Source organism: Balaenoptera physalus (assembly GCF_965194825.1).
Source record: "Balaenoptera physalus genome assembly, chromosome: 18".
NCBI lineage: Eukaryota > Metazoa > Chordata > Mammalia > Artiodactyla > Balaenopteridae > Balaenoptera > Balaenoptera physalus.
In genome coordinates, this window is record NC_138899.1 from 30800435 (window position 1) to 30828214 (window position 27780).

The window sequence follows — 27780 nt, forward strand, 5'->3', positions numbered from 1 at the left end:
TGCAGCGCACGGGCTTCTCATTGCGGTGGCTTCTTGTTGCGTAGCATGAGCTCTAGGCACTTGGGCTTCAGTCGTTGCAGCACGTGGGCTCAGTAGTTGTGGCTCGTGGGCTCTGGAGTGCAGGCTCAGTAGTTGTGGCGCACGGGCTTAGTTGCTCCACGGCATGTGAGACATTCCTGGACCAGGGCTTGAACCCGTGTCCCCTGAATTGGCAGGCGGATTCTTAACCACCACGCCACCAGGGAAGTACAGGTGTCATTTTTATAAAAACATATGAAACCATATAAAAAGCGTTTGTAAAAACTGTTCTTATAGTGCATTCTTTTTAGACATGCTAAATAGTAGTTTTGGTTTGTGGTCCAAATACATTGCCCTAAACTTCAATGTAGTCATTTGAATCTACATGTTTAAGATGATGTTATTGGTAGCTTGACCTAGTAGATACTGATATCAGATATTTGATAATGCAGCTGTGCATTAAAAACTTTACTAATCTTTTCTTTTTTTTAATTTTATTTTTTTATACAACAGGTTCTTATTAGTTATCCATTTTATACATATTAGTGTATATACATCAATCCCAATCTCCCAATTCATCCCACCACCACCCCCTCGCCACTTTCTCCCCTTGGTGTCCATACGTTTGTTCTCTGCATCTGTGTCTCAATTTCTGCCCTGCAAACCGGTTCATCTGTACCATTTTTCTAGGTGCCACATATATGCGTTAATATACGATATTTGTTTTTCTCTTTCTGACTTACTTCACTCTGTATGACAGTCTCTAGATCCATCCACATCTCTACAAATGACCCACTTTCGTTCCTTTTTATGGCTGAGTAATATTCCATTGTATATATGTACCACATCTTCTTTATCCATTCATCTGTCGATGGGCATTTAGGTTGCTTCCATGTCCTGGCTATTGTAAATAGTGCTGCAGTGAACATTGGGGTGCATGTGTCTTTTTGAATTATGGTTTTCTCTGGGTATATGCCCAGTAATGGGATTGCTGGGTCATATGGTAATTATATTTTTAGTTTTTTAAGGAACCTCCATACTGTTCTCCATAGTGGCTGTATCAATTTACATTCCCACCAACAGTGCAAGAGGGTTCCCTTTTCTCCACAGCGTCTCCAGCATTTGTTGTTTGTAGATTTTCTGATGATGCCCATTCTAACTGGTGTGAGGTAATACCTCATTGTAGTTTTGATTTGCATTTCTCTAATAATTAGTGATGTTGCGCAGCTTTTCATGTGCTTCTTGGCCATCTGTATGTCTTCTTTGGAGAAATGTCTATTTAGGTCTTCTGCCCATTTTTGGATTGGGTTGTTTGTTTTTTTAATATTGAGCTGCATGAGCTGTTTATATATTTTGGAGAGTAATCCTTTGTCCGTTGATATGTTTGCAAATACTTTCTCCTATTCTGAGGGTTGTCTTTTCATCTTGTTTGTAGTTTCCTTTGCTGTGCAAAAACTTTTAAGCTTCATTAGGTCCCGTTTGTTTATTCTTGTTTTTATTTCCATTACTCTAGGAGGTGGATCAAAAAAGATCTTGCTGTGATTTATGTCAAAGAGTATTCTTCCTATGTTTTCCTCTAAGAGTTTTATGGTGTCCGGTCTTATTACATTTAGGTCTCCAATCCATTTTGAGTTTATTTTTGAGTATGGTGTTAGGGAGTGCTGTAATTTCATTCTTTTACATGTAGCTGTCCAGTTTTCCCAGCACCCCTTCTTGAAGAGACTGTCTTTTCTCCATTATACATCCTTGCCTCCTTTGTCATAGATTAGTTGACCATAGGTGCGTGAGTTAATCTCTGGGCTTTCTATCCTGTTCCATTGATCTATATTTCTGTTTTTGTGCCACTACCGTATTGTCTTGATTACTGTAGCTTTCTAATATAGTCTGAAGTCCAGGAGCCTGAGTCCTCCAGCTCCGTTTTTCTGTCTCTAGATTGCTTTGGCTACTCAGGGTCTTTTGTGTCTCCATACAAATTTTAAGATTTTTGTTCTAGTTCTGGAAAAATTGCCATTGGTAATTTGATAGGGTTTGCATTGAATCTCTAGATTGCTTTAGGTAGTATAGTCATTTTCACAATATTGATTCTTCCAATCCAAGAACATGGTATATCTCTCCATCTGTTGGTATCATCTTTAATTTCTTTCATCCGTGTCTTATAGTTTTCTGCATACAGGTCTTTTGTCTCCTTAGGTAGGTTTATTCCTAGGTATTTTATTCTTTTTGTTGCAGTGGTAAATGGGAGTGGTTCTTTAATTTCTCTTTCAGATTTTTCATCATTAGTGTATAGGAATGCAAGAGATTTCTGTGCATTAATTTTGTATCCTGCAACTTTACCAAATTCACTGATTAGCTCTAGTAGTTTTCTGGTAGCATCTGTAGGATTCTCTATGTATAGTATCATGTCATCTGCAAACAGTGACAGCTTTACTTCTTCTTTTCCAATTTGTATTCCTTTTTCTTTTCTGATTGCCATGGCTAGGACTTCCAAAACTATGTTGAATAATAGTGGTGAGAGTGGACATCATTGTCTTGTTCCTGATCTTAGAGGAAATGCTTTCAGTTTTTCACCGTTGAGAATGATGTTTGCTGTGGGTTTGTCCTATATGGCCTTTATTATGTTGAGGTACGTTCCCTCTACGCCCACTTTCTGGACAGTTTTTATCATAAATGGGTGTTGAATTTTGTCAAAAGCTTTTTCTGCATCTATTGAGATGATCATATGGTTTTCCTTCTTCAACTTGTTCATATGGTGTATGACATTGATTGATTTGTATGTATTGAAGAATCCTCGCATCACTGGGATAAATCCCACTTGGTCATGGTGTATGATCCTTTTAATGTGTTGTTGGATTCTGTTTGCTAGTATTTTGTTGAGGATTTTTGCATGTATATTCATCAGTGATATTGGTCTATAATTTTCTTTTTTTGTAGTATCTTTGTCTGGTTTTGGTATCAGGGTGATGGTGGCCTCATAGAATGAGTTTGGGAGTGTTCCTTCCTCTGCAATTTTTTGGAAGAGTGTGAGAAGGATGGGTGTTAGCTCTTCTCTAAATGTTTGATAGATTTCACCTGTAAAGCCATCTGGTTCTGGACTTCTGTTTGTTGGAAGATTATTAATCAGAATTTCAATTTCATTACTTGTGATTGGTCTGTTCATATATTCTATTTCTTCCTGGTTCAGTCTTGGGAGGTTATACCTTTCTAAGAATTTGTCCATTTCTTCCAGGTTGTGCATTTTATTGGCATAGAGTTGCTTGTAGTAGTCTCTTAGGATGCTTTGTATTTCTGTGGTGTCTGTTGTAACTTCTTTTTCATTTCTAATTTTATTGATTTTAATCCTCTCCCTCTTTTTCTTGATGAGTCTGGCTAATTGTTTGTCAATTTTGTTTATCTTCTCAAAGAACCAGCTTTTAGTTTGATTGATATTTGCTATTGTTTTCTTTGTTTCAATTTCATTTATTTCTGCTTTGATCTTTATGATTTGTTTCCTTCTACTAATTTTGGGGTTTTTTTGTTCTTCTTTCACTAGTTCTTTTAGGTGTAAGATTAGATTGTTTATTTGAAATGTTTGTTGTTTCTTGAGGTATGATTGTATTGCTATAAACTTTCCTCTTAGAACTGCTTTTGCTGCATCCCATTGGTTTTGGATCGTCGTGTTTTCATTGTCATTTGTCTCTCTGTATTTTTTGATTTCCTCTTCAATTTCTTCAGTGATCTCTTGGTTATTTATAACGTATTGTTTAGCCTCCATGTGTTTGTGTTTTTTATGTTTTTTTCCCTGTAATTCATTTCTAATCTCATAGCCTTGTGGTCAGAAAAGATGCTTGATATGATTTCAAGTTTCTTAAATTTACTGAGGCTTGATTTGTTACCCAAGTTATGATCTATCGTGGAGAATGTTCTGTGTGCACTTGAGAAGAAAGTGTAATCTGCTGTTTTTGGATGGAATGTCCTATAAATATCAATCAAATCTATCTGGTCTATTGTGTCATTTAATGCTTGTGTTTCCTTATTAATTTTCTGTGTGGATGATCTGTCCATTTGTGTAAGTGAGGTGTTAAAGTCCCCCACTATTATTGTGTTACTGTCGATTTCCTCTTTCATAGCTGTTAGCAGTTGCCTTATGTATAGAGGTGCTCCTATGTTGGGTGCATATATATATTTATAATTGATATATCTTCTTCTTAGATTGATCCCTTCATCATTATGTAGTGTCCTTCCTTGTCTCTTGTAACATTTTTTATTTTAAAGTCTATTTTATCTGATATGAGTATTGCTACTCCAGCTTTCTTTTGATTTCCATTTGCATGGACTATCTTTTTCCATCCCCTCACTTTCATTCTGTATGTGTCCCTATATCTGAATTGGGTCTCTTGTAGACAGCATATATATGGGTCTTGTTTTTGTATCCATTCAACGAGCCTGTGTCTTTTGTTTGGAGCATTTAATCCATTCACGTCTAAGGTAATTATTGATATGTTTGTTCCTATTACCATTTTCTTAATTGTTGTGGATTTGTTTTTGTAGGTCCTATTTTTCTTTTGTGTTTCCCACTTAGAGAAGTTCCTTTAACATTTGTTGTAGAGCTGGTTTGGTGGTGCTGAATTCTCTTACCTTTTGCTTGTCTGTAAAACTTTTGATTTCTCCATTGAATCTGAATGAGATCTTTGTCAGATAGAGTAATCTTGGTTGTAGGTTCTTCCCTTTCATCACTTTAAATATGTCATGCCACTCCCTTCTGGCCTGTAGAATTTCTGCTGGGAAATCAGCTGTTAATCTTATGGGAGTTCCCTTGTATGTTATTTGTCATTTTTCCCTGGTTGCTTTTAATAATTTTTCTTTGTTTTTAATTTTTGCCAATTTGAGTACTGTGTGTCTCGGCATGTTTTTCCTTGTGTTTATCTGTATGGGACTCGCTGTGCTTCCTGGACTGGGGAGGCTATTTCCTTTCCCATGTTAGGGAAGTTTTCGACTATAATCTCTTCAAATATTTTCGCAGGTCCTTTCTGTCTGTCTTCTTCTGGGACCCTTATAATGTGAATGTTGTTGCTTTTACTGTTGTCCCAGAGATTTCTTAGGCTGTCTTCATTTCTTTTCGTTCTTTTTTCTTTTTTCTGTTCCGCAGCAGTGAATTCCACCATTCTGTCTTCCGGGTCACTTATCCGTTTTTCTGCCTCAGTTATTCTGCTATTGATTCCTTCTAGTGTAGTTTTCATTTCAGTTATTGTATTGGTCATCTCTGTTTGTTTGTTCTTTAATTCTTCTAGGTCTTTGTTAAACATTTCTTGCATCTTCTCAATCTTTGCCTCCATTCTTATTCCGAGGTCCTGGATCATCTTCACTATCATTATTCTGAGTTCTTTTTCTGGAAGGTTGCCTATCTCCACTTCATTTAGTTGTTTTTCTGGGGTTTTATCTTGTTCCTTCATCTGGTACATAGCCCTCTGCCTTTTCATCTTGTCTATCTTTCTGTAACTGTGGTTTTTGGTCCACAGGCTGCAGGATTGTACTTCTTCTTGCTTCTGCTCTCTGCCCTCTGGTGGATGATGCTATCTAAGAGACTTGTGGAACTTTCCTAATGGGAGCGGCTGGTGGTGTGTAGAAGTGGCTGTTGCTCTGGTGGGCAGAGCTCAGTAAAACTTTAATCCGCTTGACTGCTGATGGGTGGGGCTGGGTTCCCTCCCTGTTGGTTGTTTGGCCTGAGGTGACCCATCCCTGGAGCCTACCCACGCTCTTTGGTGGGGCTAATGGGACTCTGGAAGGGCTCACGCCAAGGAGTACTTCCCAGAACTTCTGCTGCCAGTGTCCTTGTCCCCATGGTGAGACATAGCCACCCCCTGCCTCTGCAGGAAACCGTCCAACACTAGCAGGTAGGTCTGGTTCAGTCTCCTATGGGGTCACTGCTCCTTCCCCTGGGTCCCGATGCACACACTACTTTGTGTGTGTCCTCCAAGAGTGGAGTCTCTGTTTCCCCCAGTCCTGTTGAAGTCCTACAGTCAAATCCCGCTAGCCTTCAAGGTCTGTTTCTCAGAATTCCTCCTCCAGTTGCCAGACCCCCAGGTTGGGAAGCTTGACGTGGGGCTCAGAACCTTCACTCCAGTGCTTGGACTTCTGTGGTATAAGTGTTCTCCAGTTTGTGAGTCACCCACCCAGCAGTTATGGGATTTGATTTTATTGTGATTGCGCCCCTCCTACCATCTCACTGTGGCTTCTCCTTTGTCTTTGTATGTGGGGTATCTTTTTTGGTGAGTTCCACTGTCTTCCTGTTGATGATTGTTCAGCAGTTAGTTGTGATTCTAGTGCTCTCGCAAGAGGGAATCTTTACTAATCTTTTTGTTTTCCGTCTTATATTTGTGGATAAGCCTTGTAAGAGAGAATTAGACTGATGATGTTTATAACAACACTGGAAATAGTTTAACATCAATGCAGGCCATGGCAGCTTTGTGGTGTACACAGTTAATCATAAGGAAACCCAGTGTTTGATGTCAACTTACTGTTATTATCAAAACTACTTTGATCTTATCCTTCTCTCAAGGTTGGAAATTGTCATCTTCACTTCCTTGATCCAGTTAACGTGATTTAGTGTGTGGTTATGTAAATCTGCAGAATCTACGACAGTTTCCTATCAGTAAAATGAGGATAATAATAGAATTAGCTCAAAGGATGGTTGTGAGGATTAAAGGAGATAAAATATATAAAGCATGTAGAACATTGCCTGACGCATAACAGGTACTCGATAAATGTTAGCTTTTATTTTCTAGAAAGTGCACAAAATAAGTCCACAGCAAATATTCCTTATAAAGAGCTGACATTCCCCAATATTCATTTAAAGGTTGTTCCTGTATTTGCATTAGTGATGGCTATGCAAAGCCTCTTATCATCTTTTCCTTTTGGTGTAGACACCTGCTTTTCAGGTGGCATTCATAATTTGATTAGTACTATTTTCCCAAATGAAGACACTCTGGGCAAGAACCTATTTAGTATTCTGATCTAGGAAGGTGGGCAGAACCACCATTTTCTCTTTATTTGTTTGCTCATTCATTTGTTCACTCATTTTGCAAACATATATTGAGTGTGAGCCATATGTGCTAAGCTTTGTTGTAGGGACAGAGAAAAAGGCATGAGACACATCTGTGAGGCAGATGCCATTGAGCAACTAAAAATAATATGTTAAGTGCCCTTCTTGGGGAGGCAATGGATGCTGTGGTTGATTTGGAAGGGTGTGTTAAGGCTGCTGGGCTCCTGGGTCAGGCACCAGTTGGAAAGGGCTCTGGAGGGAAATTTTCCTACAGGGAATTGTGTTAGTCAGAGGGGAATGCGGGCAAAGGGCCTCCCAGGCTGAAGAGCAATGTGGCTTTGTCCTCCATCTCACTTGTTCCTGTTCTCTGAGGGCATCTTATCTCTGCTGATAGGCCTGAGAGGCAGTTATGACCTAGAGGCAGTTTTCAGGGCAGATTTATTAGTGATGTTCTTATGTTCTTCACATTCTGTTCACTAAGCTAAAAGACAGCATTTGTGTTTATCCAGTATTTATAGGTCGTCAAAGTTTTTAGGAGTATTTAAGCAAGGCAAGGAGGTTTCTGAAAGATTTTTCCTTAGGTTCTTTTTTTTAAACATCTTTATTGGAGTATAATTGCTTTACAGTGTTGTGTTAGGTTCTGTTGTCCAACGAAGTGAATCAGCTATAAGTATACATATATTCCCCATATCCCCTCCCTCTAGAGCCTCCCTCCCACCCTCCCTATCCCACCCCTCTAGGTGGTCACAAAGCACCGAGCTGATCTCCCTGTGCTGTGGAGCAGCTTCCCACTAGCTATCTATTTTACATTTGGTGTATATATGTCAATGCTACTCTCTCATTTTGTCCTTGGGTTTTTTTAATCATATCATAACTTGAGTTTTTTTGTTTGTTTTGTTTTTTTATAATTATAAGTTATTTTTGTTTGTTTATTTCAGAAACATTGAAGGAGTAACCTCTCTCAAAAAATTTTTTCCTGAATCAGCCCACAAACTTGTAGATTATTCACAAGACAACCATTTAACTGATATTTGTGTAAGGAAATATTTTTATTGTAATTGTGTTTTCAAAAATGTGGGCTCATATTCTTATCTTTTGCAGTAGCATGTCTTTTCACTGTTTTTTTTTTTTTCTTTTCTTTTTTCCCCCTTCATCTCTTCATGTTGCCAAATTGAAGTAGAGTTTTCAAGAAACTGGAGAGTTCCTGCCAGGTTGACTTGAAGCAGTGCTGCAGGGGTATCCAGGAAGTAATATAGTAACTCACTGGAGATAAGTTAAGAAATGGCTTAAGAGCAGGAGAGCAGAATAGTTCAGGGAAGCGGACAGACTGTGTGTCCAGGAAATAGATAATGAAATAAGAGAGAGTTTTAAGCAAGGAATTTTAGAATCTTGTAGGAGACACAAAGAAGAAGACAAATTACAGACAAGTCAGAACGTAAGTACCATGAGGTTAAAAACAAAATGTTCTAGCAGTTTATTAAGGAAATATTTATTGAGTGCCAACTGTATGCCATGGGTGGGAGGGAGATCATTTCTATTTAAAGAATTCAGGATAGGCTTTTGATAGAGTTCCTAACATTTAACTTTCCCTTGAAGAGTATGTAGGGAATAGAATTCTAAAGCAGTGCTGTCCAATTGAAATATAATGTGAGCCACATATGTCATTTAAAAAGTTCTAGTAACCACTTTAACAGAAGCAAAAAGGTGGTTAAAAAGTACAAACTTCCAGCTATAAGATAAATGTCATGTTGATGTAATGTATAGCATGGACATTGTAGTTAATAACACTGTATTATATTATTGAAAGTTGTTAAAAGAGTAGATCTTAAAAGTTTTCATCATAAGAGAGAAACATTTTGTAAGTTATGTATGGTGATGGATGTGAACTAGACTTATATCCGGGTCAGTTCATAATAAATGCAAATATCGAATCATTATGATGTATACCTGAAACTAATATAATGGTATATGTTAATATATCTAAAAAAAAGAATACTTCTGAAACAGGAGAGGGCCCAGGGCACAACCTTTGAAAGAATAACATAGCCCAAGGACATGGCATAAACTGATTAAAACCAAATGGGTCCAAGATGGCGGACAAGTCGACTTCCACTAGACCTTGAGCCTCAGGATACACTCACTGTAACACATCAGCAAGCTAAATGACACACCCACAGACACCATGACAGTTCCAGGGATCCACAAGGATCAAAAAGTGGGCGGTGGCTCAATTCCTGGAAATCCCGGCCCCATCCCAAAATAGCTGGAATACTCCTCCCACTCATTAGCCTATGAAATTACCCTCCCCTATAAAAACTGACAACCCCATACCCTGGTGCCTTTCTCATCTTCTGAGATGGCCCACACTCTGTCTGTGGAGAATGTTTCTCTCTAAATAAATCCACTTCTTACCCATTACTTTGTCTCTCGCTGAGTTCTTTCTGTGATGAGACATCAAGAACCTGAGCTTCATTAAGTCCTGAAACCAGGTGTGTGATCTCAGTTGGAAGACTGGGTTTTGGCCGGGTTCGAGTCCCAATCTGGGTTTTGGCCGGGTTTGAGTCCCGGCATGTGGGATCAAGTCCCAATCTGAGGTGCACGGTTTCAGCTGGCGACCACAAAGGGACAGTGATAAGGTACGAAAATGTTGAGAGTTAGACCTTTGTCCTAAAGAGGCCCGTGGGACGGCGCGAGCCAGGCATACTGGGGAGGACACTCTGCCCATGTCTGCTCATTTTTGACCGGTGGGTCAACCCCGTGTACTTACGCACATCCAACAGCAGGTCCAGGACAGAATTGTTAATCTCTGTAATCCTCTCCTTGACTCTGAGGTTTTTCTCCTACATTCTTGCATTCTTATTCATTCCTGTTCTATTTCTTTCTTTCTTCTCTGAACCCCAGAAGACCTGTGTGACCACCAAGGTGTACTTTTTATTGCCTTTACTCCCTTCCCTCTGACCCTTACAAATGCTGCCCCTTAATTCCCAACATATAGCTAGACCAACTCCTGCTCATCGTCAACATTGTTGGGGACGTCTTCTGTGCCATTTCTTTGTGACTTTTGGGGCACTAACACCTGGTTGGGAGATTACCTTGGAAGGAATAGCATCTAAAATTGTAAGTGCAAATCTTGCCTAAATTGCGCAGTGGATTTTGACTTAAGAGTGGAATTTTGGATAGCTTGGGAGTTAGAGACGTCACCTCAGGCTTGTCTGAAATGGGTCAGGCTGCATCAATGCCAAACAATACCCCTCTGGGCCATATACTTTGGGGTTGGGAAAGATTTGGACAACAGGAATTAAAAGGAAAAAACTTAGTATGTTATGTAATCAGGTTTGGCCACCATATGAGTTAGGAAATTTAAAATGGAGTGAAGTACCCTATGTTCAAATTTTCATGGCTTTGTATCCAGGCAGTGGAACCCAAAAAGGAATTTAAGGTGTGTGTAGCTCAGGAGGGATAACTCTAGGAAGGACACAGAGGACATTTTAACTGACCCACCCTACAGGGCCATGGATCCCAAATGAACGTGGAACCCTCCTCCCCTGAGGTACAGGCCCTTTTACCTATGCATTTCATAGCCTAGTCTGCCCCAGACATCAGGCATGAAATTCAGAAAGCAACTGCTGGTCCTCAGACTCCAGTGAATAATTTGTTCCAATTGGCTTATTTGGTTTTCAGGAATAGGGATATGGCCAAAAAAGGCTGATCGCACCCAGAGAAGTATGCAGAAGGCCCAAATGATTGCTTTGTCTGCTCAGAGACCGCCAAAGGGGAAGCCGGCTCTTCTGGGCCAATCTGGCCCTGGCAGACCACAAGGCCCACGGGTACCCATACAAGTCCAGTGTACTCAGTGTGGACAGAAGGGGCACTGGAGGGGAGATTATGAATGATGTGCCCTTTCCAAACAGCCAGGGCATTGGGAGAGGGAATGCCTCAGATTCCAGAGGGCGACCGGGGCCCCTCAGCCATTGATGGTTTTGCGATCAGAAGACTAAAGGGGCCCAAGGCTGAAAGTAGCTCTGCCTAGAGATACCGTCTACATAACTAATGTCGAGCTTTGGGTGGTCATTGATGTGGCGGACCACTTAATAGAACTTCTTATAGACACTGGTGCAACCTTCTCAGTCCTAACCCAAAGGACTGGAGACCTTAGCAGTCATAAGGAATACGTAATGGGGTTGTCAGGGAAGAGACATGGGCACACTTTCCTGGAACCCTTTTTATGCAAGGTCAATGGCCAGCTGTTTTTACATTCCTTTCTGTTTGTGCCTGACTGTCCCATCCCTTTAACGGGAAGAGATTTATTAACTAAGTTAGGGGCCACTCTCTTTCTCGAGGGGCAAGGGAACCACCCTCATCACCAACTGGTTCTAAAAAAAAGCGAAAAGGAGCAGATAAAATCTGAAGCTAAAATAGAAACCTTAGTAGACCCTGGAATGTGGAATATTGAGGTTCCGGGCTTGGCCAGTATATCCAGTCAGTGATTATTAAGTAAAAAGTGTTATATAATGTCTAAATATAAGGTACAAATTTCTTAAACCTAGGGAAGATCCTCAAAAATGTTTGTAAGTAGATTACCAAAATAGGAGGCCACTGGTCTTACTAAACTGACCATAGTTGACACTCAGAGCCTGATAGGAATTTTGGAAGAGGTCTTCTCCCTTAAGCTAAATGAGGAAAAGTAAAACTTTCCAACATAGGTGAATGGGTATGTCAGTCCTTCAGTATCATTGAGGTAACCACCCAATTCTTTGAAAAAGAAAGCAAAACTGTTCTTGTTTTACAAATGTAGTCTTTTCTTTTTATTTTTATTTTAAAATTCATTTATTTATTTAGTTTTGGCTGCGTTCGGTCCTCGTTGCTGCACGCAAGCTTTCTCTAGTTGCGGCAAGCGGGGGCTACTATTCGTTGTGGTGCGCAGACTTCTCACTGCAGTGGCTTCTCGTTGCGGAGCAGAGGCTCTAGGCGCACAGGCTTCAGTAGTTGTGGCACGTGGGCTCAGTAGTTGTGGTACACGGGCTTAGTTGCTCCGTGGCATGTGGGATCTTCCCGGACCAGGGCTCGAACCCATGTCCCCTGCATTGGCAGGCAGATTCTTAACCACTGCACCACCAGGGAAGTCCTACAAATGTAGTCTCTACAGGACCAGAGGTGTGGCTCTAAAAATAATCCAAAGTTCACCAGTCCTTTTACCACTCCAAAAGCCTTCCCTATTCAGTGAACCTGAAGCGGGCACTATCGGATCTTCGCGCCCTGGGTTCTGCGCCCTGGGTTCTGCCCGCGCAGACTCCCACCTCTGTGACTTCCTGGAGAGCCTTCCCTATTTATCCTAAGTATTAAAGGGGAAACAAAGTCATCCTAGGAGGAACTTGCCTGTATCTTTGAGATACAAGTGTCCTATCTCGTCTTCTCAGGAACCCTTATCTCTGCCATCTTTTTAAATGCAAATTTTTAAAAAAGAGGGTAAAGTAATTTAGAACTTAAGTGAGAGAGTGGCATGGACTTATATATACTACCAAATGTAAAATAGATAGCTAGTGGGAAGCAGCCGCATAGCACAGGGAGATCAGATCAGCTCACCACCTAGAGGGGTGGACTAGGGAGGGTGGGAGGGAGACGCAAGAGGGAGGAGATATGGGGATATATGTATATGTATAGCTGATTCACTTTGTTATAAAGCAGAAACTAACATGCCATTGTAAAGCAATTATACTCCAATAAAGATGTTAAAAAAAATAAAGTTAAAATAAGCTTAAAAAAATTTAGAGCTTGACTTGTCAAGGATAAATAGAAATCCTAAGAAGTGTCTTGTCTGTAAACACTAGTAAAAAGGGTTTAGCCATCTAGATAGGTGACCTTGATTTGTTCCATCTGTCAGTAGCCAAATTTGAATCCAACCTCTTGTAACTGATGGGTTTTATGTTGTACCTGACTCAGGACTGAAATTTTGGAATGGGAACTATGAGGCCCCTGTGTTTGTGTGTTCATATGTATCTATGTGTGCGTTGTAGGTGTATGGTGTTGCCAAAAATTAATTCATAAAAGAGCTCTACTTAATTGGCTTTTAAAAAATTAAGCACTGAAGTAGTTGTAAGGTATATGTAACCTATGTTAACTTTGTGGTCTGAAGTGTTTAGCTATCAAGCGGATTCTTTAGTAGACCAAATCTTCTGTCACTGAAGTGTTCTGAAGCATATACCTTGATGTTTAAAAGAAAATACTTCTTAAAGCAACTTTCATCTTCTGGGATTTACTTTTTAAACCTTCCCTTGCCTGTAGTTATTGACTGCATGTGCCAGGCCTCTAGAAATTAGTATGTTCAACTGAACCAACTTGATGGGAGTCCATACGTAGGGCTTGTTTTCCAAAGAAAAGTGTTGTTGAGAGTAGTAAAATTATAAGCCTATCTAGGCATGTTGCAAAGCTGTTTGAAAAGTGACTTGGAGCAAGTTTTGTGAATGGAGACATAGTGCTCAAGTCACATTCTGCTTTAAAAGTTGTAACAAATACAGATAAATTAAAAAGAAAAAAAGAAAATTGAGCTCTTATGTAAATACTCAGAAGTAGAAAGTAATATGGCCAGAATAAATTTCAGGTTCATGTCATCTGGAAAATATTCAATACTAAACAGATATCTGGTACTGAAGGTGGCTTAAACTTGTTGGTTAGATTAATATAGACATGTCTTTAAAATTATCAATGTTGAGTATAACACTTCTGTTGTACCTAGGTTTACTAGAGGTCAAATAAAACCTTATTCTATCTGTTATAAATTTGTCAACAAGAAAAGTAACTGAATGTGGGAAAAAAAAAACTTTTAAGGAAAGTAAGATGTATGTTTTCAGTAAAAGAAGATGGGAGGAATGAGGAAAAAAAACTGAAAAAAGTTGTGCATGATCAAGATTTTCTAAGATTGGATTAAACTTAGTTGGGTAAATGAATTTTGTTGGGAGTGGGCTGGGACAAGACTGTGGGTTTAGTTTCTCCCTCCAAAGTTTTCTTGAAATGCTGCTTTTAGTAACAGATAGTATGAGTTTCTTTACCTTTAAGTGGTCTGTATTTGCTTTTGAGATCTTTTGTAACTTTGGTTAAGAAATAAGTATTGTCTCACAGTGACCTATGATCTTATTTGACCAAGTATTTTAAAACTTTTTGACAAACTTCCCAAATATCAAATTTTAATTAAGTTCCTTTTGTTCTAGCTAACTTTGGGGTACTTTCGAGGGCCCCTGAGATATCTTAGAGAGAAATATTTAACGAGGGTTATTTGGCATGTTAAGTTAAATGTAATCATTCGTAATTCTGGTTATTGTAACCAAGTTTCTTTATCGATTACACTGTAATCAGATGTTTAACCATGCCTTTTAAGTCTTTTGTCATCTATAGACATTTTTGTACTCTGATGCTGTTACAGAAAGTGCTTCATCATCAAGGAGATTCAGAGAAAGTCTATGGAAGCAGTTACAACAGTTCTACACCTAGATGATGACCGTGCGAGGATTGCAGCCTACACTGACTTAAAACAAGGAGCTGTCCTGCCCCTGGGGCCCCTAGATCAGGCATCCAGAGACTTCTACTCCCTGACAGGCAGGGTCGACGCCCCTACTCAGCCTTGAAGCAGTTACAGAAGAGGGACCATCGCCCTTCTGCTTCCCATAAGAATATGGGAGTAAAAATCTCTGAGGGGGGAATGAAACAGGAGGGAAGGGGGCAGGGCACAATCTTTGAAAGAATAACATAGCCCAAGGACATGACATAAACTGATTAGAACCAAATGGGTCCAAGATGGCGGACAAGCCGACTTCCACTCGACCTTGAGCCTCACTATACACTCACTGTAACACATCAGCAAGCTAAATGACGCACCCACAGGCGCCATGACAGTTCCAAGATGGGCCATAAGGATCAAAAAGTGGGTGGTGTCCCAATTCCTGGAAATCCCCGCCCCTTCCCAAAATAGCTGGGAAACTCCTCCCACTCATTAGCCTATGAAATTACCCTCCTCTATGAAAACTGACAACCCCCATACCCTGGTGCCTCTCTCACCTTCTGAGATGGCCCACACTCTCTCTGTGGAGTGTGTTTCTCTCTAAATAAATCCACTTCTTACCCATCACGTTGTCTCTCACTGAGTTCTTTCTATGATGAGACATCAAGAACCTGAGCTTCATTAAGTCCTGAGACCAGGTGTGTGATCTCAGTTGGAAGACTGGGTTTTGGCCGGGTTCGAGTCCCGGCCATGTGGGTTTGAGTCCCATTCTGGGTTTTGGCGGGGTTCGAGTCCTGGCATGTGGGGTCAAGTCCCAGTGTGAGGTGCACGGTTTCACTTCCTTGCTCATAACATTTGTTCAATAAAAATTTGCTGAGTCAAGGGATTTTTTTTTTTTTAAAAAGGAGTAAAAAGAAACAGGTGAAATTAATTTTAATAGTATACTTTAGCCTAGTCTATCCAAAACATAATTTCAACATGTGATCAGTAAAAAATTATTAATGAGCTATATTACATTTTTTTACTAAGTCCTTGAAATCTGCTATTTAACTGCACCAGAATAATATGAGCAGGGGTATATTACAGGTTGAAATAAGTTTTAGGTGGTTATTTGTGGGTTGCTGCCCCATTGCTATCTCTAAAGAACTGTAAAAGTTTACTTAAAGACCACCAGCTAACTTGGCTTATTAGGAAAAAATATGTATAAATTTCAGTGTTGACTGCCCATGTAGTTTACTGGCATTGCCATCAGTGCTTTGTTTTCTTTGAGTGAGAAGCTGTAGTCCCGTGACTGTCTTTGGGGGTTGATCAGAAGGTTATCTGCTTCTTCAATTCGGGAAGTTTTTGAAACACCTAGTCTACTCTTTTCTTTATTAAGTACATATTTCTGCAGCTTTGACGTAAGTTCCTTCTTTTTAGAACCGTTACATGATTTAAATACTCTGACGTAGCTAACCTTCATGTTTTTTTTTTTTTTTGATGAGCTCTGACTGATGCCTTTTTTCTGATAAATCATTGACAATTACAGCAAGAATGAAGATTATTCCTGATTTCTGTTCTCCCTTCTTCTTTAGTAATAGAATTTTAACCTGGGTATGTGGCCATCCAGAGTCAGGATTACATTTCTTAGCTTCTCTTGCTGCTAGAAATTCCTCTAGTATTGGTCAGTGGGGTGTAAGTAGATTTTTTTGAGGGGGCAATTCCTTAGGAAAACTTCCATAAGAAAGAGAGTGTCCATTATTTGTGTGTGTGTGTACGTGTGTACGTGTGTACCTCTTGCTCTTTTTTTCTCTTATTTAATCCTACTGCCTGGAATACAGTTGCCACTATTTTGGACAATGGGGTTGAGGCCCCCAAGGCATAACAAAAAAATAGAAGGACCCGAGTCTTTGATATTTAGTGACACAATGTCAAAACAAAACAGCCCTGCAGTGCCAACTGGACTTTTATATGAGAGGGAAATAAACTTCTGTTTTGTGTAATCAACTGCTGTTTTGGGTTTCAGTCATAGCAGACGAACCCAATCCCAACGTTTGGGTTCAACAGGTTATATATAATATTTAACAGATTTTTAACATCTCTATTAGTGTATATTCTCATAGACTTGTATACTAGTCAGGACTCTTAGAGGCAAGGGTGAAAACCACCTACCCATATGAAAGGATCCTGAGTGAGCCCAGAATTGGAGGACACCAAGAGATCATTAGTCACATCTCCAAGGATGTCTATAGCCAGAGACCCCAGGAATCTCTTTCTCTAAATCTTGGCTTTAATTCTGTTTTCCTCTAGGTTTCATTTTGTGTTACTCTAGACTGACTTTCTCCAGTGAAGGGATATGTCCACCTGTTGTGGACCAGACTAACTTCCTCAACAGCTTGAGACCTCAGATGGAAAACAGTTGTGTCTCTCCTCTGTTTGGAAAATACTAGGGAGCTACTCAGATTGACTTGGCTTGGGTCACATGCCAACCCCTATATCTGTCACTGGTCCCATCGAGATTACATGCCCTCCATTGTGGCCTGCTTTGTGGGGGGCTGGGGGAGGGTGCAAGGATTGGCAGCATTCACTAGAACCATTTCTTCTAAATTAAGGTGGGTGCTATTTAGATAAAACAGTACCTGTTTCACCTGATAAGTCCTTCATAAATGATTTATGATAAGAAGCATCTTATTCTTTCTTGAAAGCCATCCATGTATGAAAAATATGAGGACTGCTGGTTTGCTTTGAATTTGCTTTCTGACTTCGAAGTTATACATTTTTGCAAGACGCAGCTCAGATAGATCCTGTGGCAAATTTTAATGAAAATTAACTCTGGCCGCATTATCACACTATATAGGCCAATTATTAGTTGCCACTGAACAGATTTCCTTAATTTCTTTTATCTCCAGTCAAGTTGATTATAATGTCAGCCTTGAAGCATTGCTGTAATTATTAATCCTTTTGAAATAGATATGAGGAAGCATTTGGGGTATTAGAAAATTAAGGCTGTTACATCATGATAAATATTTCAGTGCCACACATTCTATTGTGACACTTATAATATTTAAAATTCTAAAGTGAGAGTTTCCTTCAAGGAATTAAAATTTGGCAGTTAAATGTTTGACATACATGAAATTTGATAAGTAAATATACTTTTGTGGGGAGAAGCTTTGAGTTACCACTGTTTACTTGAAATCTTAACAAATTTATGAAAGATCAGTTAATTGAAAGGTAATGGTGTCATGTGATTTAGTTCTGTTGAAGGGGAGAGAAGATCTCTGTCCACAGGTCATGTCCAAGGGTGGATAAGTCTGTGTTTCTGCTGGGCAAAGGCTAGTCATGACACAGTGCACTCATCCAGGTGGCTTTCAAGCAATCTGGTGACATTTCAGAGAACTCAAAGGTAAAGGTTTATTGCTTTGGGAGTACTATATTTATTAATCTGGTTTTAAGTCAGATGCCTGTGAGGTACATAGTCAGAATGTGTTCTTTCTCCAGGTCTGAAAAGCTCAAGCTTTTTATTGGTTTCTTCAATCACAGGTGACAGGAAACTGGGGTGGTTTCTATCACCTAAATCATTATATGCTTTCCCTTGGTATCATTTAGCCGGATCACACAAGGAGGGGAGCGGAGGATATATTTGATATTTAATGAACAAAGAAGAATATCTTTAAACAGCCTGTATCAGCTCTGAAAAAGAAGTTTTCTCTGATCAGAAACTTTTCTCGGTAAATTCACCATGTCCCAAGCAGAAAGAAGGAATGCAGGCCCAAAAGGCAAATCTTGATGCAAGATTTCATTGTAGGACTTCCCTGGTGGCGCAGTGGTTAAGAATCCACCTGTCAACGCAGGGGACACGGGTTCGAGCCTTGGTCCAGGAAGATCCCACATGCGGCGGAGCAACTAAGCCCGTGCGCTGCCACTACTGAGCCTGCGCTCTAGAGCCTGTGAGCCACAACTACTGAGCCCACATGCCACAACTACTGAACCTGCACTCTAGAGCCCGTGCTCCACAACAAGAGAAGCCAGTGCAACGAGAAGCCCCTGCGCCACAACAAAGAGTAGCCCCGCTCCACGCAACTAGAGAAAAGCCGCGTGCAGCAACAAAGACCCAATTCAGCCAAAAATAAATAAATAAATAAATTTATTAAAAAAAAAAAGATTTCATTGTGTTAATTTTTCATTTCACCGGAAGCATCAGTCCATTGTGACTCATGTTGTTTTCAGGAGTTTTACCTCCACTGTGAGGGTTGGAGGTGGCACAGAAGGGCACTCCAAGGTGAGCAGTCATTATGCGGAGACGAGCTTTTCCTTTCGCCCACGGGAAGGGCAAGTCAGATCAGAGATCTGGCATCTGGTTCCTTGTGATTGCCCTTCCTTCCAGCCTAACTTTGGAGAGCGGCAAATATAAGTTTTCCTTTTTGTCCTTGGGTAGTGGTCGGTTAGGACTTTTCTTCTTTGAAAAAGGGAGACATTCACACATTTAGGGGTTAATAATGTCTACAAGTCACTGATGCCGCTGAATAAAAGTTCAAGAATGTCGGATTTTTCTCATTCGCAAGATGCTCATTCACCACTCATGTAGGGGTATAAATATCTGAAATAATACGGAAGGCCAGGACAAAAATAGGTTTCTGAGAAACTCATGGCAGCTTTTGCTTTTTGATAACATTACAGCTTTATCGCCTGATCTCAGCTTGAGCTTGTCACGTCCAGGTCCCTCTGGGTTTAACCTCCTGTCTCTTGCCTCTTTCCCAGAGGCCCATTACATTTCATAACCAAGCATTGCTCAAAAAGCTCTCTTCTCAAGAGTTCAGACATTTCATAAGTTAAAACTACTTATCCAGTGTCCCGTTTTAGCATTTTGTTTAGATGACCATACTTTCATATATCGCGATAAAGAATCAAGACGTGTCTTTCTTATTATGTTTATTATGTCCTGTTTGAAAATGTCTAACAGATTAAATGTTATCAAGGGCTGATATTGATAATACTCTTAATTTTTTCAGTTTAACTTTATTTTATTAACTTATTAATTTTATTGCCAAACTTGTCTAATCAGTTAAAATTCCAGTTAATTTACTTAGCAGTGGTTAATGTTCTAAGACTAACATGGGAGCAGTGGTAATGATATTTTATAAACAGTGGCATTGTTTCAGTTTTATAAAAAACCTTTTGTTTTTTTTTTTTTTTTTAATTTTTTGCTTAGGTAAACTAGTTCATGTGGGAAAGCTCCCTCTAGTGTTTGTTGGAGTAAATACAAATGGTATTGAACTGAATACTTTCTCTTTTTTTTTAAAGTAAGGTTTTATTTATTTATGTATTTATTTTGGCTGTGTTGGGTCTTTGTTGCTGTGCGCCGGCTTTTCTCTGGTTGTGGCGAGCAGGGGCTACTCTTCATTGCAGTGCACGGGCTTCTCATTGCGGTGGCTTCTCTTGTTGTGGAGCACGGGCTCCAGGTGCACGGACTTCAGTAGTTGTGGCACACGGGTTCAGTAGTTGTGGCACACGGGCTTAGTTGCTCCACGGCATGTGGGATCTTCCTGGACCAGGGTTCGAACCCGTGTCCTCTGCATTGGCAGGCGGCTTCTTAACCACTGTGCCACCAGGGAAGTCCTTGAACTGTGTACTTTTAAAAAAAAGAGTTTATTTCTTTAGAGCAATTTAAGGTCCATCCACAACAAAATAGAGAGGAAGATACAGAGATTTCCTGTATACCCCCTGCCTTGCCACATGCATAGCCTCCTCCATTATCAGCATCACTTTCCAGAATTGTCCATTTGTTACCAAGCGTGAGCCTACACTGACACATCATAATCACCCAAAGTCCCTGGTTTACCTTAGGGTTCACTCTTGGTGTTGAACATTTTGGGTATTGACACATTTATAATGACATATATCCATCATTATAGTATCACAGAGAGTATTTTCACTGTCGTAAAATTCTCTGTGCTTTTCCTCTGCCATCCGCATCCCTGCAACCACTGAACTTTTTTATTGTCCCTATAGTTTTGCCTTTTCCAGAATGTCATATAATTGGAATCATACAATATAGAACCTTTTCAGATTGGCTTCTTTCATTTAGTAATATGCATTTAAGTTTCTTCCATGTCTTTTCATAGCTTTGATAGCTCATTTCTTTTTAGCCCTGAATAATGTTCCAGTGTCTGGACGTATGACAGTTTATTTATTCATTCACCTCCTGAAGGACATCTTGGTCACTGCCAAGTTTTGGCTATTATGAATAAACCTGCTTAAAACATCTGTGTGCCAGTTTTTTTTGTGGGTATAAGTTTTCAACTTCTTTGGGTAAATACCAAGGAGTGAGATTGCTGGATCGTATCGTGAGTATGTTTAGTTTTGTAAAAAAAACCAGTATGTTTAGTTTTGTAAGAAATCACCAAACTGTCTTCCAAAATGACTGAACCATTTTTCATTCCCACCAGCAATGAATGAAAGTTCCTGTTGCTCCACATCCTCGCCAGCATTTGGTGTTGTCAGTGTTCCAGATTTTGGCCATTCTAATAGGTGTGTAGTGGCATCTCGTTTTCATTTGCATTTCCTGATGACATATGATGTGGAGCATCTTTTCATAATGTTTACTTGACATCTGAATATCCTCTTTGGGGAGGTGTTTGTTAAGGTCTTTGCCCCATGTTTTAATCAGGTAGTTTTTTTATTGCTGAGTTTTAAGAGTCCTTTGTGTATTTTGCATAACAAGATTTTATCAGATGTGTCTTTGGCAAATGTTTTCTCGCAGCCTTGAAGAAAACATTTGCTTGTCTTCTAATCCCCTTGCTACTGTCTTTTGTAGAGCAGAAGTTTTAAATTTGAATGAAGGCCAGCTTCTCAATTATTTTTTTCATAGATTGTCTTTTTTAAAAACTTTATTTTTTATACAGCAGGTTCTTATTAGTTATCTATTTTATACATATTAGTGTATACATGTCAATCCCAATCGCCCAATTCATCACACCATCACCACCCCCCCCCCCACTTTCCCCCCTCGGTGTCCATACGTTTGTTCTTTACATCTGTGTCTCTATTTCTGCCTTGCAAACAGGTTCATCTCTACCATTTTTCTAGATTCCACATATATGCGTTAATATACAAAATTTGTTTTTCTCTTTCTGACTTACTTCACTCTGTATGACAGTCTCTAGGTCCATCCACGTCTCTACAAATGACCCAATTTCATTCCTTTTTATGGCTGAGCAGTATTCCATTGTATATATGTACCACGACTTCTTTATCCATTCTTTTGTCGATGGGCATTTAGGTTGCTTCCATGACCTGGCTATTGTAAATAGTGCTGCAGTGAACATTGGGGTGCATGTGTCTTTTTGAATTATGGTTTTCTCTGGGTATATGCCCAGTAGTGGGATTGCTGGGTCATATGGTAATTCTATTTTTAGTTTTTTAAGGAACCTCCATATGTTCTCCATAGTGGCTGTATCAATTTACATTCCCACCAACAGTGCAAGAGGGTTCCCTTTTCTCCACACCCTCTCCAGCATTTGTTGTTTGTAGATTTTCTGATGATGCCCATTCTAACTGGTGTGAGGTGATACCTCATTGTAGTTTTGATTTGCATTTCTCTAATAATTAGTGATGTTGAGCAGCTTTTCATGTGCCTCTTGGCCATCTGTATGTCTTCTTTGGAGAGATGTCTATTTAGGTCTTCTGTCCATTTTTTTTTTTCCTGTCCATTTTTTGATTGGGTTGTTTTTTCTTTAATATTGAGCTTCCTGAGCTGTTTACATATTTTGGAGATTAATCCTTTGGCCCTTGATTTGTTTGCAAATATTTTCTCCCATTCTGAGTGTTGTCTTTTCATATTGTTTATAGTTTCCTTTGCTGTGCAAAAGCTTTTAAGTTTCATTAGGTCCCATTTGTTTATTTTTGTTTTTATTTCCATTACTCTAGGAGGTGGGTCAAAAAAGATCTTGCTGTGATTTATGTCATAGAGTGTTCTTCCTATGTTTTCCTCTAAGAGTTTTATGGTGTCCGGTCTTATTACATTTAGGTCTGTAATCCATTTTGAGTTTATTTTTGTGTATGGTGTTAGGGAGTGTTCTAATTTCATTTTTTTACATGTAGCTGTCCAGTTTTCCCAGCACCACTTCTTGAAGAGACTGTCTTTTCTCCATTATATATCCTTGCCTCCTTTGTCATAGATTAGTTGACCATAGGTGCATGGGTTTATCTCTGGGCTTTCTATCCGGTTCCACTGATCTGTATTTCTGTTTTTGTGCCAGTACCATATTGTCTTGGTTACTGTAGCTTTGGAGTATAGTCTGAAGTCAGGGAGTCTGATTCCTCCAGCTCTTTTTTTTTTCCTCAAGATTGCTTTGGCTCATAGATCGTGTCTTTGGTGTTGTATCTAAAAAGGCATCACCATACGCGAGGTCATCTGGGTTTTCTAGATTTTGAGTTAATTTTTGTAAAGGGTTTAATGTCTGTGTCTAGATTAATTTTTTTTTGGCATGTGGATGTTCAGTTGTTCCAGAACCGTTTGTTGAAGAGACTATCTTTGCTCCATTATATTTTTACTCCTCTGTCAAAGATCAGTTGACTATATTTATGTGAGACTATTTCTGGGCTGTTTATTATGTTTCATGAATCTATTTGTCTGTTCTTTTGCCAATACCACACTGTCTTGATTATCATAGCCTTATATTAATCTTGAAATCAGATAGCATCAGTCCTTCAACTTTGTTCTTCTCCTTTAATATTGTGTTGGCTATTCTGGGTTGCTTGCCTCTCCATATCAACTTAGAATAAGTTTGTCAATATCTGTAAAACAACTTAATGGGATTTGATTGTGATTGCAATGCAATTATAGATCAAGTTGACATCTGGACTATATCAGGTCTTCCTACTCATGAACATGGAATATCTCTCCATTTATTTAGCTTTACTTTGATCATGTTCATCAGAGTCTTGTAGATCTCATATAGATCTTATACATATTTTGTTAGATTTTTTACCTAAGTATTTGTGTTTGGGGTGCTAATGAAATGTTTTTAATTTCAAAATCCACTTGTTCATTGCTGGCATATAAGAAAGCAATTGACTTTTGTATATTAACCCTGTATCATGCAGCCTTACTATAATCACTTACTAGTTCCAGGAGGTGTTCCAGGTGATGATGTGTCAAAAAGACACATGCACCCCAATTTTCACTGCAGTACTGTTTACAATAGCCAGGTCATGGAAGCAACCTAAATGCCCATTGACAGAAAAATGGATAAAGAAGATGTGGTACATGTATAGAATGGAATATTACTCAGCCATAAAAAGGAACAAAATTGGGTCATTTGTAGAGATGTGGATGGACCTAGAGACTGTTTTTTTGGTAAATTTTTATTTCCTTTTTCCTTTGTTTTTATTTCAGATTTTCTACAGACAATCATGTCATCTCAAAACAGACAGTTTTATTTCTTCCTTTCCAATCTGGATACCTTTAGTTTCCTTTTCTTGCCTCTTAGCAAGGACTTCTAGTATGATGTTGAAAAGGAATGGTGAGAAAGTATATCCTTGCCATGTACTGGATCTCAGTGGGAAAGCTTTGAGTTTTTCACCATTAAGTATGATGCTAGCTGTAGATTTTTTTCTAGTTTGTTGAAGAAATTCCCCTCTATTCCTGGTTTATTGAGAGTTTTTACCATGAATCGGTGATGAATTTTGTCAAATGCTTTTTCTGCTTCTATTGATATGATCATGTGATTTTTTTTTTATTTTTTTAGTCTGTTGATGTGATAGATTACATTAATCGATTTTTGAATGTTGAACCACCTTTACATACTTGAGATAGATCCTACTTGGTCCTCGTATATAATTCTTTTTATACTTTTCTGGATTTGATGTGCTAGTATTTTGTTAAGGATTTTTGCATCTATATTCATGAGAGATATTGGTCTGTAGTTTTCTTATACTGTCTTTGTCTGGTTTTGATATTAGGGTAATGCTGGCCTCATAGAATGAATTAGGAAGTATTTTCTCTGCTTCTATCTTCTGAAAGAGATTATATGGAGGATCGGTATAATTTTGTTCTTAAATGTTTGACAGAATTCACCAGTGTATCCATCTGAGCCTGGTGCTTTCTCTTTTAGATTATTAACTATTGATTCGATTTAGGCCTATTCAGATCATTTATTTATTCTTGTATGCATTTTGGCAGATTGTAGCATTCAAGGAAATGGTCCACTTCATCTAGGATATCGAATTTCTGGTCATGGAGTGGTTCATAGTATTCTTTTATTATGCTTTTAATTTCCATGGGATCTGTAGCAATGTCCCCTCTTTCATTTCTAATATTAGTTATTTGTGTCCTCTCTTCTTAGTTAGCCTGGCTGGAGGTTTATTGATTTTGAGTTGTATATTTTTAAAAATGTGAGCATTAAGCAAATAATAGGACTGATTTGATGAATAGAGAGCATTCTGTTGAATAAACAGGTAGTAGGTTGATCTCACATTGAAAGTGCTTTGTGGTTGGGTAGAGGGATATGCTGCATTTGAAAGTGGGTCTCATAGTGCCAGCATAAGTAAATAAATAACAGCTTTTCAGGATTGTTTCTTAGATGCCCCTATTCCGTGTTTCTATAGTTAGAACGTAAAAGATTAACTTTCTTGATTACACTTTTGTAAGAAGTTTGATTTTCTTGCATTGGTGACTCTGCTGACTTCACCTTTTTTGGTCATATCTGTATAAATATCCATATCCAAAAAAAGAAATATAGAATTATTTTTCACAAGTGACACAAATACTCTGTAATCAAACTGTGTTATTCTTATTTTTGTAAGGTACAGAACACTTTTTTTCCCTACCATACGTGAACTTTTTCCAAAATTCATTTCTTACACAACTGTTACTTACAGGGTTAGCTCCCAATCTCATCCTAGGCAGAAAAAAATGTTTACCTGCATTGTTTCATTTCAGGGTGCAAAAACCTCTCTTCTAATTTCTGGTTGATTCCTGAGTTTCATCTAAGATACTTCAGTTCTCAAGTTAAAACTTAGGTTAAAATGCAGTGTCTCCATGAAGGAGTTGTAGAAGTCACATTTCCACATCATCCGAACACAGAAAGTGAAGCTTGAGGGTTCTAAAGATACCATCACCTCACAATTTTGCCTACAGTCAGCCTTGAATTAAATTAAATGTTTACTGACCAATACTCATTTGATCTTCTTCCCCATCCTTACCTCGGCTGATGATTATGCTTTCTGTTTTACTGAGAAATTAAAGCAGTCAGAGGACAAATTCTCCAAACTCCCACCACTATGTCTTCCTGCATTTGCACCTTTTGAGATCAACTGGCCATGCCCTGGGTCAGTTCAAAGTCTTCCACTCTCCCCTCTTGCCTACTTAAAGATGTTGCTAGCAGTGCTACTCTCTTTCTCTACAGCATCAATTTCCCCTTCACTATTGGAAATTCTCTATTGGAAGCTGTCATTTCTCCCATCTATAAGAGAACCCTCTTCTGACTCACTTGTACCTCTAGCTACAGCCCTAAAAGATTGTCTATACCTAATGTTTTGGATTTTGTTCCTAAAATTTTCTTTCCAACCTACTCCAGTAAGGCTTTTGCCCTAAGTGCCACCAGAACTTTTCTTGTCAAAGTCACCTATGATCTCATAGTGCTTACCCCCTCCTTCTTGGAAACCTTTCTTTCTTGGCTTCTGGATACCGTTCTTTTCTGGTTTTACCTGTGTCTCTTGATGTATTTTCCTTTGCTCTTATCTCTCCATCTCCTAAACTATAGGCATTGTGCGCCTCAGGGCTTGGTTCCCGGAGATATTTCTCTCTCTGCCTAGCTCACCATGTCTCTCTCCCTCTTGCTCTGTCTCTCTGTGTCATCTGTGCTCACTTTTTTGATGAACTCCTCTAATTGCATGGCTTTACATGCTATTTAGATGCTAATATCTTCCAGTTTTTCTTTCTCAGCTCTGTCCTCACTCCTGAGCTCCATGTACTCAACTGCCTACTGACATCACCCATTGGATGTCTGTAAGCTTCTCAAAATTAACAATCCAAAGCTAAGCTCCTACTCTCTTAAGCCATCCCTATCCCTCACCCTGTTTCACTGCAGCTCCATTTTTCTAGTTCCTCTGGCCAAAACCCATAAAGTTCATCCATGCCTCCTCTCCTTCTTTTACAATCCACGTTAGATCCATCAACAAATCATGTTGACTGTGCCTTTTTTTTTTTTTTTAATTTTATTTATTTATTTATGGCTGTGTTGGGTCTTCGTTTCTGTGCGAGGGCTTTCTCTAGTTGCGGCAAGTGGGGGCCGCTCTTCATCGCGGTGCGCGGGCCTCTCACTGTCGCGGCCTCTCTTGTTGCGGAGCACAGGCTCCAGACGTGCAGGCTCAGTAGTTGTGGCTCACGGGCCCAGTTGCTCCACGGCATGTGGGATCTTTCCAGACCAAGGCTCGAACCCGTGTCCCCTGCATTGGCAGGCAGATTCTCAACCACTGCACCACCAGGGAAGCCCCTGACTGTGCCTTTAAAATTATATTCAGAAGCCTGCTCCTTCTTACCCCGTCCCTTGCTGTTCTCCTGTGAACCACCACTGGCTCATCCTGGGTGCAGTAGGCTTCTGTCGCCTTGTCCTTGCCATCTGTTCTCCATACAGCAGGCAAAGGGATTCTTTAAACATGTAACTCAGCACTCTGCAATGGCTATCTGTCTCACCAAGAGTAAAAGCCAGAGTCCTTTCAAGGTCCTGCGTGATTTAGATGCCCCTGTTCCCCACAATGGCCTCTTCAATCATCTTCTGATGCCTCACTCGCATCCAGCCACATGGGCTCCTCACTGTTCCCTGAACACGCCAGGTGAATTTCTGCTTCATGGCCTTCGTACTTGGTGTGCTATCTGCCTGGAATGTTCCTCCCTCAGATATCTGTGTGGCTCACCTTCTTGCTGACTTCAGGTTTTTACTCAAATATTTTATAGAGACACCTTTCTCTAAAATTGCAGCTGTTCTGCCACCCTCTCCAAATTTTCTGTCCCCCTTCTGGGCATTAGTTTTCTCACTGGCAGTTTTTACTGTCTCAAATCCTTTATGTTTTACTTATTCATTCTATACCCCCTACTACAATTTAACTTTCGCAAAGGCAGTGTGTTTTTATTTAGCAACAGCTTCTCACTTCCTTCATCTCCTTACACAGTACAAGTCAGACTTACATTCTCGATTTAATTAAACATTGTTGAATGTTTTCACTGTCCTAGCACTGTGCCAGGCACTTTTGCACTTTTAGTTTAATTTTC

The 27780-nt window shown here is 39.5% G+C and overlaps 1 protein-coding gene across 5 annotated transcripts in view; it reads left to right on the forward strand.

Moving 5' to 3' along the window:
* Window positions 1–27780, forward strand: part of TBC1D4 (TBC1 domain family member 4) — a 260140-nt gene that overhangs the window by 136790 nt on the left and 95570 nt on the right. The window contains exon 1 of one of the 5 annotated variants that reach the window (XM_082434779.1): window positions 21014–21035. The exons of the other annotated variants lie outside the window; for them this stretch is intronic. The gene's annotated coding sequence lies outside the window, so the exon portion shown is untranslated. Of the gene's footprint in view, window positions 1–21013; window positions 21036–27780 lie in introns of those variants that run through there. 5 annotated transcript variants of the gene reach the window in all.